This window comes from Mustela erminea, chromosome 18 (genome assembly GCF_009829155.1).
Source record: "Mustela erminea isolate mMusErm1 chromosome 18, mMusErm1.Pri, whole genome shotgun sequence".
Taxonomy (NCBI): Eukaryota; Metazoa; Chordata; class Mammalia; order Carnivora; family Mustelidae; genus Mustela; species Mustela erminea.
The window spans coordinates 53,470,882-53,485,192 of NC_045631.1; the positions used below are offsets into that span (position 1 = coordinate 53,470,882).

The 14,311-nt window shown below is 41.6% G+C and overlaps 1 long non-coding RNA gene across 4 annotated transcripts in view; it reads right to left on the bottom strand.

Annotated features, from left to right (window-relative positions):
* The window catches only part of LOC116577705, a 65,888-nt gene that overhangs the window by 16,971 nt on the left and 34,606 nt on the right, over nucleotides 1–14,311 (bottom strand). Inside the window, exon 1 of one of the 4 annotated variants that reach the window (XR_004280582.1) lies at nucleotides 2,767–2,849. The exons of the other annotated variants lie outside the window; for them this stretch is intronic. This is a non-coding gene — a long non-coding RNA (uncharacterized LOC116577705). Of the gene's footprint in view, nucleotides 1–2,766; nucleotides 2,850–14,311 lie in introns of those variants that run through there. 4 annotated transcript variants of the gene reach the window in all.

Sequence of the window (14,311 nt, forward strand, 5' to 3'; positions counted from 1 at the left end):
CGAACAGAGAGCCCGACGCGGGGCTCGATCCCAGGACCCTGGGATCATGACCCAAGCTGAAGGCGGAGGCTCTAACCCACTGAGCCACCCAGGCGCCCCAATAATGGCATTTTTAAATCAAATCCTCCAATCCCAGCCAATACAGTCTAAAGTGAGCAAAAAAATTAGCTGTGAACTAAGCAATAGGATGAGACCAAGTAGGTAATTCTGTCATTTCGTTTTATACAATCAAATAGATTCACTCCAACAGGTATTACAAAGTTGCCTATTACGTGATTGGTATGATTCTAGGTCCTATTATCTTTTGGATTAATAAAACGTCAGAATATAACCTCTTGCTTTCAGAATTATCACTGAGAAAGAAAGAGAAAAGGTATGTGTTAAATAACTATAACTGGAAAGAAGACAACAGTGTTCAGATACTATAGTTCATACTACATACCTAAGTATGAATAGAACGATGAGTAAGTGATGGGTCATGAGATGTAGTGGGTCAGGGAAAGTTTTTGGAGGATTAAGTGTTGAACCTGCAAATGTAATGAGTGTGGATTGCAGACACAGACCCAAGTAGGAAAGTCCGTTCAGTTAGGAGCCAGCATGAGGAAAGGGAGCTGGGCATGGACTTAAGCCAACGGATTGTTTCCCTTTGGTCTGTCTGTCAGATTGTTAATCTTCAGGAAAAGCGCAGCAAACCCCTCTTTCTTCCTATTCTCTATTTTCCAACAGAACCCCTTCTAGTGTCTCAAATATAGCTCTGCTTGAGAGTAACCTTTGGTCCTTAGGAGGAGGGTGCCAGATGCCCTCTGTCTTTAACCTATCTGCCCTCAACTTACTTACCTGAGTCCACTGTTCTCTTCCCCCCTCACTCTCTCCCTCATTCAAAACAAAATAAAACAAATAATACTCTTTCTCCCCTCTTTTGACAACCGCTGCTTCATGGAAAATTCCATGGCGGCTTCATAAAGGTTTGTGTACTTTTGTTTTTGCAAAGATTCATAAATTTATGGACTATTCTTTTCAGAGCCAGCTAATCACATCCATATTATTCCAATTTCAGGGTATGTTTGACCAGGCAAGCACTCCATGAGGGTTTTTTTTTTTTTTTTTTTCACAATTTAAATAACTGAGGTTGTTTAAAAAAAAAAAAAATGAGCAAAACTACACAGCAGAAAAAGAATTCAGTGTGTCCAGGGCTGGATAAGGAGGACTTAAGTGCCTAAGACAAAAATGGCCACGTTTTAAAATACTGAAACATGAGCCTTGATATAGAAGTAATATTTACTAATAGATTATAGTACATATTTTTTCCACTAATTCTCAATACAAACATAGAGGAATAAGACAGCCATGAGGGAACTGAGGCCTCATAAGGTTGACATCCTTACCCCTCTGGACACAGCTGATAAATGATTAAATCTAGAATCCAACTTATTTCTCTCTGACATTAAAACCTACACTTTTCTCACTTTTCTCATAGTATCTCTGCTTGGCAAGGAATATAGTTATCAGAGGCCTCAGCTTTTCCCCTGGCGAGGAGGAAAACAAAACAAAACAAAAGACAACAAAAAAAAACCTCCATTTGATCGAAGATGTCAAAGAAATTTCCAAAAGTAGTACTTAGTAGGGAAGTCTCACACAATGTGCCTCCCCATTTCCATGTAAATTGTACACACAAAGCCTTGCACTTTGGACAGGTTCATATTTTCCCAGACATGACAGATGGCCAGCGTCATTTCACCATTTTGCAAGTTAGAACAAGACCATTCTTTATTTCCTTCCTGTCTGCCTCCTTACATAGTATTCCTTTCTCATGGTTTCTTAACATCTCAAAATTTCCGCTTATTTTTTTTTCTTTTGTAGGACAAGAAGAAAAGGAGGTTATCTAAAACTAGTATCTGAATTAACCAAAGTAGTCTTTAAAAGTTGATACTTTATCACAGTAACAAAGCATTACCTTCAAACATTTTTATCTTCCCTAAAATCTGCTACTTAACTGGTACTGAAAATGGGGCTCAGAGCTCATTGATAAGATGCCACCCTCTCCAGGCTGGGCAAACCCATAGTGCCCATCTGAAAGGTGAAACCAAGAATGGAACCCACCATGTGCTTCAGGGTTTGAGGAATAGCACGAGAGTTGTGACAATGGGGACAAAATTGGTCTTTGCATACAATTACCGTCAAGTGAATTGCAAATAAGCATCATTTTTCTTGAGTTAGCAGTTCAGATGTTCAATTCTAGAGCCACACCAATTTACCACAAATCCACCTAAGGAAAGCTGTTCCAAAAGCTCCTGGCTTCAAATCAGACTCCAGGAGCAATTAGGAAGAGAACAAATGGAAGCGTTTGGTTTTCAGGAAACAATTTCTGGTCTGTCCCATTTGCAAATACAGAGGCAGCAAAATTGAATCTTACAGAGATCTGATGGGAGGCGGGGGTGAGGTGGTGGTGAGAGGTGGGGAGGCTGACCAGGAAAAAAGCAGTCTGGGTATGGGACCCCCTGCCGTTGGTCAGATTCAATTGCTAAGTCTCAGGAAACCCTGAACTATTTCTCCTGGAAATTAAATTGAGATTTGAAACTAATGAGGGGCCAAAGTATAGAAGAGTGTTGGATAGCATGTGTAGCTAATTATTTCATTCAGAGGGGCCACAGGGACATTTCCATACAGCCTGTAAACTGGGGAAATTAATCCTAAAAGCTTGGAGGGAAAAATTAGGGTCCTATCATAAAACTGCAGATATTAAATCTGTTGATAATTACTCCTCACCCTTCTAGGAGGTTACAGTAAGGCCAGGTAGGAATTAGCTGTCTCAATTAGGGTCAGGCTGATTCCTTTGTGAAAATTTGGCCAGGACCAAAAAAGCTATAACCTGAGCCAGTCCCAGACTGCTCTAAATATTTTCATGTAAGAATTCAAATGTTCTGTGAATACACTTTTATTTTCATAGGAAAATTCTTTCCTGAGCAGGGGAGGGAAGTCAACATTTATTATTAGGAACTGCACTATCAAGTCCCTCAAGAAACCCGGTTTGGGTACCTCCTTCATGCAAAGTTCTGTCTCATTACACTGGTGGCTGTGGTGGGCCGGGGGTAGGAGGGATTTGGGGCTTGGGAGGTCAGAGGTTACAAAAATAGGGACATGAGTTTCACTTCCCAAGAGTTCCTAATCAGGTGGTATTCAAAATACAGGCCTTATCATTCTGAGAAGTGTACCATCAAATACTTATCTTGGCTGGTGGCTCCCACATCAGGCCATCAGGCTCATTCTTAGCATCGCTGGTAAAACTTAAAAATGAAAAAACCGAACAGACAAAAGCTCTGGGTCCCCGCCTCACACCCTCTTCATTAAGTCCGGGCATTTCTTACATTCCTGAGGTAATGCTGGTGATGAGTCAGTTTGGGGCAATTACCTAATTTACGCAGCATTAAATATCTGAAGCAACGGTCAGATTGGAAGGATTTAAAAAGAAACTCTTATTACTATTCGTTCTTTCAGGAGATCGTTCACATGTAGAAATGACCAAAGCTGGAGGCGTAGAAGTAGACAAAGGTGGGGTCTGTGAGGGGGACAATCGCACAAACACTTAGCAAATATAATTTCTTTTAAGTGGAAATGAACACGTGGCATGCCATGCGTTGATGGGCAGTCAGTGTGCGTACCCTGGGCACAGTGTAAAGAAACCACTAATAATTGCTAACCACCATTACATTATCACTTCTGCATGCACTGCGTGGAGCAGGGGACAGCAAACATTTTCTGTAAAGAGCCAAGCAGTGAGTCTTTTAGGGTCCCTGAGCCATAGAGTCACCACGACAATGACTCAACTCTTAGGATGTTGCAAAGACAGTCACAGACCTTAAATAAGCAATCAGGCACCGCTGCGTTCTGAGTTTATCCATCTGATAAACTTGATGGAGACGGGAATTTGAATTTCATGTACTTTTCATATGTCCCGAAACATTATTTCCCTGTTCTTTTCTATTCCTTTCAAGCCGTTAGCCCTTTCTTGGCTTGTGGGCTGTGCAAAAACAGGCCGGGGACAATGCAATATTGTTAATGACAAGAGGGCATGTGGTGCAGAAGATCTCCAGAACACACTCATCTTGTAAAACCAAACTTGTTTCAATGAAATACCTTCCCTTAAAAAGTTGTCAAGAAGGTAGATTTCATGTTAAGTGTTCTCATCCCCAAAATACAGAACGAAAATGAACAAAACAAAAACAAGGGAAAAGAAACCAGGGAACACAAGGAAACTTTCGGTGATGGCTACGTCTATTACCTCAATGGTGGTGACAGTTTCGGAGGTGTCTTCATCTGTCCAAACTCATCAAATTGTACACATTGCATATGGGCTATTATTTGCATTTATCAATTATATCACATTAAAGCTGTTCAGAAGGCAAACAGTCTGTGGCCCTGATTTGTCCTGCAGACCTTAGTTTGCCAGCAACTGGTCTAGAATCTAAGGTGTCATTTGCAGTGGGGCAGGATACAAAGAAGCAACTGAGGATCTTGTAACTTGCACACTGGAATCCGGCATCTGTGAGCACTCGATCCCCCAGTGGAGCACTGGGCGTGTGTGCTTTAGGGATGCACCTGCCATTCAGAGGGAAAACTTTGCCATATTTAAAGACTTCCCCAACCCCTGCTGCAAAGAACATTTGATCTTCAGAGTGATGTAAATCTCAGCTTTGCCTGCCAGTAAATTCATGTACATTGTGTTAACATCAGGTTTATATTAAACATTTACATTAAGGATTGGATCAGAAGATTAAATTGTTTGCATACGTTACAGCCTGGAGGGAACGCCCCCTCCCTCCCCACCCCCTGCCCGCTTTCTCTGCCAATAGCACCGAATTAGTGACCCATCCGAAAAGAGTGTGAGACAATAGCCTATGGTCCTTGGCGAAGCTGGGCAGCTTCCGTCCTCTCTGCCTGTGATCTTAAAAATTGCCAGGCAAGCCGTGAGATCCACAACCATACCCCACAGAAGGAGGAGTAATTAATGACAAGGAGGATAATGCCCCAACGTGAATATCAGAATTGCTGTCTTTTTTTTCCCAATACTGGTATTTTCCTACCCACAAAACCATTACTTTTTTTGATAGTTTGTTTCAAACCGGTCTAATAACAATGCTGGATGTTGTAGGGTTGGGAACACCTGGTCGTGCAGCTTAAATTCCCTGCAACAGACTGTGCAGAAAGAAATCAAAGGTGGTTCTCAGCCGGGTTCCTGAGGACCACTGTTGCCTTCTGACTGTGAAATCCGGACCCAGAGAGACTGTACAGGAGGCGAGCTCGGGTTTGCAGCCTCTAATGGGCCAGCTCTCCTTGCCACGAATGAAGAGTTGCCCAGGACACTCGAACAAGCAAATGGTCTGCAGAACAAATGTTTTTGTGGGAAAAAAAACAACCACCATGGACGCCAAGTCAAGTGGCTGGAGAAGAGTGATGTTGTTAAAGTGCATGATTCATTAAGTCTTGTCTGAGTGTCAGATGTTCAGCATTCGATGCTATTGCCTCCAATTTAAATCATTTTTAAAGAAGTGGCAGAAAAGGTGCTGAAAGGCACCTCACTCTGTTCTTGCACTTGGAAAACACTGTCTACTTGTGCGCTGTGGTAAAACTTTGCATTTTGGCTAGACACCCTGTGTGGAGCTGCAGCTTGGGTTTTTTTTTTTTTTTTTTTTTTTTTTTTTTAGTTTGTACAGTCACCTGAAGGCAGCAAGAGAACATGGTATTTCCACAAGCCAGAATCCCTCTTGATGGCATTGGTAAAATAGAAACAGAGTGCTAGGTGGTCAGCAGTGAGAAGCCCCATTACAACAACCTCCAAGTCTCCTCAAAGTGATTGACTCCCCCAGATTGCTGAGGGTGTAGACTTTTCTGTCAGGAGTCCGTGTCTTCTAGAATTTTCTTCAGAACCCCTGATAGTCTGGAGCTGCTAACCGTGGTTGATCAACACCAATTACAAGCGAGGCTAATACTGCCATCACACTCTGGATTCTTGTCAGTATCCAGTGACCTCATAGAGACCCTAAACATGCTGGTTCCTTGAACCCCCCCCCCCCGCAACTGTTACTGAGGGATATCACTACCACTCTCTGCTCACACTAAAAGGGATGGCACCTACCACATGGTTGAACCTTGAGGATGTGATGCTAATGAAATAAACCAGTCGTAAAAGTCGTACATCAGTACGATTCCATTCATAGGAGGTAGCTAGAGTAATGAAATTCACAGAGACAGGAGGTAGAATGGTGGTTGCCAGGGACCCGGAGAGAGTTACGGTGATAACTGTTATGTTATATGTATTTTGCCACAACTTGAAAAGGGTGGCGTGGCTGAGAAGGTGGTTAGGAAAGCCCCAGTTAAGACTCCAAGTTCTTCCCCAGGTAGAGCTGAATTAGCACCCATGACAGAAATCTGGACATTGATCTGGGCTTCCATATATTCAGACATTTTTGACAGGGATGTCATAAATTTTATTAGCAGTACGATTCTCACTGATAGAAACTTCCCTGGTTCCTCAGGCTGTTGCTGACTCAGGCCTTCCTCAGCAGACTGGAAGATGTTTGACTTAGCTGAAGAGTTCAGGGGGTTATGTTTCCTACAATTCCAAGAGAGCACAGCTGATCACTGGAATTCCATGGAGCTGGAATTTGGTTGGAAAGTAGACAGATGCAGGGCAGATGAACACCACTCTGGCCATTTGAAATATAGCCACACTAAGAAGTAATAATGATGCATAATTTGTTTAGCAGTGTGTAGATTTCCAAATGTTTCACAAATATAGACCACATAGTCCTCACAACAAAGCCGTGGTGAACTGTCACCATGGAGGTCCTCTAATTGCCAATTGCCATCTTTATCTTTCTCATTATTTCATCCTCAGCCCAGACTCACACATTTAGAGAAGCCCAGGGACACCTGGGTGGCTCAGTCGGTGAGGCCTCTGACTTAGGTCATGATCTCAGTTGGGTTCCTGGGGTGGGGCCCCGCATCAGGCTCCCTGCTCAGTGGAGAGTCTGCATTTCTTTTTTTTTCTCTGCCGCTCCCACCCCTCCCACTTGCGTGCATTTGCGAGCACGCTCTCTCTCTCATTCTGTTTCACGAATAAATAAAAACTTAAGAAAAAGAAAAAGAGGGGAAGGTCACTTGGTCTAGTAAATGAAAGAGACACGATTCTAAGACAGGATTGTTTATGTGTTTGTTTATGGTAATGGCATTTTTTTAAGCATCAAACTCTGTATTTTGCCCTTTTCATGAACATAAGAGCTAAAGACTAAAGGAACGAAGGAAAGAATCCCAGGAGTCTTGAAGATAGATGAGATTTGCGCCTTCGGACAAGCTGGAACAGCATCTCATGGATACCTAGCTCTGCAAAGCTTTAGGAAATACATTTTTGTTAAAAAAAAAAAAAAAAAAAAAATCATGGGCGCCTGGGTGGCTCAGAGGGTTAAGCCTCTGCCTTTGGCTCAGGTCATGATCTCAGGGTCCTGGGATCGAGTCCCACATTGGGCTTTCTGCTCAGCAGGGAGCCTGCTTCCTCCTCTCTCTCTCTCTCTGCCTGCCTCTCTATCTGCTTGTGATCTCTATCAAATAAATAAATAAAATCTTAAAAAAAAAAATCATAACCACAATCAAGGTCCTCGAATAAAGCAGTCATGGCATAAAATACTAAAACTTTCTTTATCCCAATGAATTATTATTTTTTTGTTTTGTTTTGTTTTGGTTTCAGCAGCACCACATATCTGTTGTGGAAGCAGAAAGAAATACAAACAACAACAACAATAAAAAAAAAAAAGTTGGTTAAAAAAAGAAAGAAAGAAAAAAAAAACCCCTTAGTACCAGTTATCTTTACCATTAGATTGCCAGTCACTGAGATGACCAATTCTTTAAGTCAACTGTTGTGTGCCATCCTCCAAAAATGGAAACTTCTTAACATACCTCCAGTCCTCTCCTTCCTATCCTGAATGCATATGTCCACCTAAACTTATCTTTCCTACCGTGACTACAGACAGATATCCCCAAGTCACAGGCCCACTAACCTGGAAGGAGCCCTAAACAGACCCCTGCAGGCCTCTCCTTAATCCTTTCCAGACAAATGAGATACGATTTCAAAAGATCTTCAGGAAATTCAAATCCCCTCCCTACTTCGGTGACCTGTGTTTGAAGCTTTACTCATATGATCAGAAAAACCTTCATTATCATTACGCTAGAGTTCCCCCTGCTGCAATTTCATCTTCTTAAAAAAAAAAAAAAAGTGATCTGTCCAACTTTACGAAAACCTCTCTAGTATCAGAAGTTTATGCGCTATAAGAAGAGTGACTGATGGTGGGTAACTTACAAAATAATACCATATTCTACAAAAAGACAGAGTATAAAGAGTCTTTTAATAATGTTTCATCGTAATACTTTTAGGATATGATTCAGCGTAGGAATATTTGTAATACAGAAAACTTTGCAGAGATACATGTATTGAATAAGGTGAAAGACCTTTGCACACATGAATTTATTTAGACAATGCTTTTCCGGGGTTAGTTTCATCCATCTGTTCCTTTCTCATGCCTGCATAAGCAAACACAATTTCCTAGATACATCCACCTTGATTGGACCTTGCTGGTCCGTGTGCATTTGCATCTCTCCATGAATGAGTCCATTTCAAGCACATATACATGTCTGTGCATGGGTAGAAAGATAAGCTTAGCAATTGTGTGATTTGTTTCTGCTTAGGCAGTAAGTTACTAATCTCCTGATTGGAACCAGATTTGTATGAATTAGGAGTTGAAATTGGAACAGTCACTGCTGTGTGCAGGATGTAAAGTGAATAAAATGAATGGGGTATTAACCTTCAACCACTGAATATTAATCAGCTTTTCATAAGAAAGAAAACACAGAGCTTGCCACACTAAATATTTTCAGCGCTTATTGACAGGATATGATTTCTTTTCTCCCTTAGCCCTGTTCCTTCCAGTCAAGGACCTGAACACCGGACAATAGTCAGCTTGACCCAGACTGATGTATGATTTGAAAAACCCCAAGTACTGTGGGTAGGTCAGACTCTGCGCCTCTGTGTCTTCCAGTCACTCCTACAAACATGCGCCAAACTAAGCCTGAAGGGAATTCACAGAAGGACCATGGACAGGAAACCCTAATGACCACAAAATGAACATGTAAACGGGGTACATTTCCCATTGTCCTGGAAAGGGACTTGCAATTGCAGGATGACTCTGGACGTTTGGATGAGAGCGACATCTACGCCAAGAGGGATTAAAAAAGAAAAAGGGTCATGTATGTAAACATGGAATCTGGGTAAAAACAAAATTTGGGATGATCTTGTGTGTGTGTGTGAGTGTGTGTGTGTGTGTGTGTGTGAGTGTGTGTGGGTTTAAATGTGATATTGCAATAGCTTTTATTTGAGAAAGTGAGGGTCTTATATCTATGTCTGTCATGATAACAGCTTAGTTATATCAATTTCTACATTTATCCATACCTATATATCTCCATAGCAATACTTATGGACAAGTAGAAATGTACATGCAGTATATTTACATAATATAAATAAATATAAATATAAATGTTTACATATTTACATTGTCAAAGAAGGCAGCAGAGGATTCTTATTTCCTGAAGATATTTGGAAATAGCATATATTTTATTTAAACATTACATATCTATATCTGTAAAACTATGTACATAGTACTACAAAGAGTATATTTCATGATGCTAGGCTCACGTAAAAATTGGGCACAATTTTAAAAACTAAGGAGGGTGACAGGGAGGGCGTGGATTTCTTCCATATCTAGCTCAGGCAAATCTCTTCAAGTATTTTCTTAAATATTTTTGAACGTACTCAAATATTTTTTTTCATTTATTTGCAAAACTATACTCCAAATGAGGGTGGTATATATTTCTATGGTATTGTTTTACTTATCAGTAGGTAACTCTCCATCTCTAATGTGTCAGCATAATGTTGAGTAAGGGATTTTCCCCTTGGTGACCTCTCTTATTTTATTATTTTATTTTATTTTCTCCAATAGGTGCCCCTTTCTCTGTCTATATCACCGTTTAGATCTTCACTGCCCGGATATGCTCCCTGCCAATAGTTTCAAACCCTTGATCCCAAGCACTGAAGTAATCTCCCTCGTAAGGTCCATTTAGCATTTAAAAAAAAAAAAAATTATCTCACTCCCTTTAGCTGGCAACAACACTGGAAACCCATCCACTAGGCTAATTTCATAGAGATGCCGATAGCCTAATTGGTTTCCTGTAGGACCATTCTTAAGAATTCTAAAGATGCTTCCTCCCCACACCCCCCATGATGTCCAGCCCTTGGTTATTCAAACACTAAGTCTATGTACTGTTGTGTTAATTTGCAGGTATATTGAAGTTACTAATCTGCTGACCTGAAGGTAAAGGGAATAGCCTGAATTATCCAGGTGGGCCCAATGTAGTCACCTGAGCCCTTAAAAGAAGAGGAAGGCAGACCAACCAACAGAAGAGATAGAGCAGAAGAAGCATAAGAAAGGAGGCCAAAGCGGAAGCCAAACCTTAAATGTGGACTTGACTTTCTGTTGCTGGCTTTATAGAAGGAGGAAGAAAGTTGGGATCTCCCAGCTGCTGGCCATCCCCTGCTGACAGCCAACAAAGAAACAAGGGCGTCGGTTCTGCAACCCCGAGGAATGGAATTCAGCAACAACTGCATGAACTTGAGAGGGACTCTTCCCCAGAGCCTCCAGTGAAGAGTGCAGCCCTGCCAACACCTTGATTCGAGCCTAGTGGGACCCATGTTGGACATGTAACCTAGAGCAACTATGAGGTATGAATTTGTGTTGTTGAAAACCACAAAGTTTGGGGTAACTTCTGATGGCAGCAATAGAACACAATATAGGTAACCACCAAAGTCTCCTGAGGGAAAACTTTATTAAATACCCAAATGAATTAATCTCAAGAGTGCCCCAGAACATCCTGGAAGGGGAAAGATTGCCACAGTTAGCACATCCCTGAGTCTCATCTGTAGACCACCAGTGTTGACAATTGCCCTTAAGAAATCATAGCTCCTCACCTCAATCTGCTGGATACAGTGGGGTTAACTCTTTTACAATGAAACGTTGACCAAAAGAACTATGCACGGGTGACACAGAAACTGTAGCTGAAATTAAAAGAAAACCTTTAATAATGAGGCCACAAGAGAGTATGTTGTGATAGTATATGTAAAGGGAATACAGTAATTTACATGAGTTTTTGGTAGCCCTAACTGTGTCATCAAAAGACAGTGCCAGTTGTCTGACTCATTGATAACTCAGAGCAACAAACAAACAAACAAAACAAAACAAAACAAAAAGAGAGAAAAAATAGATATCCAGAACTCAGGACAAGGAGGATAGTGGTTTAGATTACCGAAATTGATGTTTCCATAATTCTCTATTGCACTTTCCCCAAGATCTCCTGGCCACTTCTCAACATTAAATAGCCCTGGCTAACAAGCCTGAGTCTGCCTGAGGAGATAATATCAATTTGTAATCCTGGAAGGCAAACTGAAAAGCCCTAGGAAGAAAATGGAATGACTCAGCATGCATATTGAGAATGGAATCCAGAAACCCAAGGCACAAATGCCCAATTACTTGAAGACAACCTTATTTGGAGGATGTTAGAGTCTTTGCCCCCTTCCCCACCCCTCCAAATTCCACTGGCATTGCAAGCACCCTCTCTTCCGTCTACTGGGTTTCTCCCTTTCTGTCATTCTCAAACAACAGCCAAACATCTCAAACTCCAAAATCCTGAGGCAAATAGCTGTCCGCTGGGTTTCAGGATCAGACCACTGAACCATCCCTTTTCCCAGTCACCTCACTGAAACATCCAGTGCTGGAAGAAGATTCCAGTGGTTTCTGCGGACGCTGTTCATGAACATCCTGGCTAAAGGCTACCCAGCAAGCACATGGAGGGAACCCTACAAAGAGGTGGAATGATTTATATAACATCTGAGCTGAGATCTTAAAGATCTGGAACATTGCCTCACCTTTTGGAATGAGATCCATAAAGAAGCAAAATGAAAGCGTCCTTCAAACACGATGGGCATGAAATGTCCACCTGAAACATTTGTGGAAATATTTAGGCTTTAGCCTAGGACTTTCATCTCGGTCTATGAGACCCTTACATCTCTAGCTAAGCTTAAAATTCTTTCAACTGATGAAGAGAAAAGAGATAGTTTCATTTGAGGCCCCTCAGCAAAGAGAAAGAATACAGTGGATAAAGAATTGGAGTGACATCAGACACATCACCAACTTACCCTGTACACTGTCCTATTCTATCATCATCATCTGCTTTCTATAGGTTAGAAGGACCCACTAATGGAAGAGAAAGAAAAAGAAGGGATTCTTGATGTTTATTTATTTTTTGTCAGAGAAAGCCACACAAGGCTCCTGGGATGCCAACATTTATTAGCCTCTGATCCTTTCTACTTTGATTTGATAGTCTTTGGAAGCCAAGAGTAAGGATTAATCTCCCAAACAATGACATGGGCATGCCCAGTCTTCTAGTCCTCACCCCCAACAATACCGCATATGGCAATGATCTCCAATGGATTGCTACCATTCTTCCAGTCTCAAAGACACATAGCTACATGAGTTGGCATGACTGGATATGCAAGTGTAGACTCTTGTCTCCTAGACTCCTTCCTTGTGATGTTGCTTTCAGAGAAACATTTTTTTCACTGGCTCTAAAAGAGTACGGAAAGTTGTCAGCTTCAAAAGATACAGATTTCCTCAAATTGGGAAGTCTTCCTCCAGGTCCAGGATGATCATAGAGTGAGCATGTTCTATCCTTGGGAGCACGGGGCTTAGAAAGGAGAGGAGGGAGTGAAGGTCATGACATCTCTCCTACTGCGATACAATCCCATTCCAGAAGGAGAGACCTAGGATGATTAAAATACTGTTTTTGCAGCTGTCACACAAATGCTATTTAGAATTCGTGTTCTGTATCCCAGGACTTAATGCAAATTGTCCACATAACGGAGGGTCAAAATGATAATTTAGATGCAATTAGCCAGATGTGTTGGAATGAAATTTCTCCCACAACCCCCCAAAATTATCTGAATAACTTACACACACATAATCACCTTACTCCAGTGGGAAAATAGTATGCCCTTGTTTATTTCTCCCAAATACCTAGAGTTTCCAGCAGTGTTACATCGAGAAAGTGCCAAGTCCAGGGAAACAAATAAGATAACTCTGTGAGACCAAGCTGTCTCTCTTTTAAATGCAGACAGAATTAATTTGTTTTCATTGACTCCTTATCAAGTTACCTGACTTTGATTCCCAGCACAAAATGTATTTTAAAAAGGGGGGCGGTGGTAGTGATGGTGGTAGATTGTCAGGAAATAGCAAGTTCTTTTTCTACTGAGATAAAAATCATTTGGCAAGCCAGGGTAAAATACTGCTGGTTTCCAGTAGGGAAAGAGAGGGAGAAAAAGAAAAAGGAAAAAAAAAAAATAGAAGATGCTAATGAACCACAAAAGAAAAAGAAGGAAGTACTTTTTTCTTTTTTTTTTAAAATAAGACGTTACTTTTGAAAACAGCTCAGTTTGCAACCAATTTTTGAAGAAATGTCAAAGCAATTCCTTTGGGAGCTCAACCAGTCTATAGAAGGAGTGCAATAAAGTGAGCGATTCAGATGACTTTAATTAAAGGGCCCAGGACCATCAGAACTGACCTTTCAGACACAGCCTTTTATCTCCAGAAAGGATGAAGCTGGTAAGAGCGAGTGATACAGGGCAGAGGGAGGGAGCCTTGGAAGCCAGGTGCCCAACTGCATTGTGAGGGTAAGTGTGTTGAGGGAGGAAGGCAGACTGCTCCTTGAGAAAGCAGTCCATTTTTATAATTATGCATTTGAAGGAAGGGGGCATACCCCACAGGCTAGTGAGGGAGAATAGGACCTGCAGATGACACCCAGGGTTCACTTGCCCTCTTCATTGTAAGGAGCCTTCAGAACCCCTTGGGCTCTCAAGTGGGCACCTTCCTCCCTTGCTCCAGGATCCAGATGCTAACGTGAGAAGAGATGTTCATCAGGAAGGTCTGGGAAGGAGGTAAAAAGGGAATCTTGGAGCCAGGGTGATCCTTGCAAAGGATCAACCACGTTCACACCAAGAACATCAAGACCCCTTAGCTTCCTTCTGAAATGAAGACAACCCAGACATCAAGGTTGCTTACAAACCTCCCCAAAAAAGCAACTTAGAGGCTGTTGGTGAAAGAGGTCATCAGCCCAGCTCCTACTCCAGTGAGAAAACAGGTCCTCATCAGTTGGGACTGAG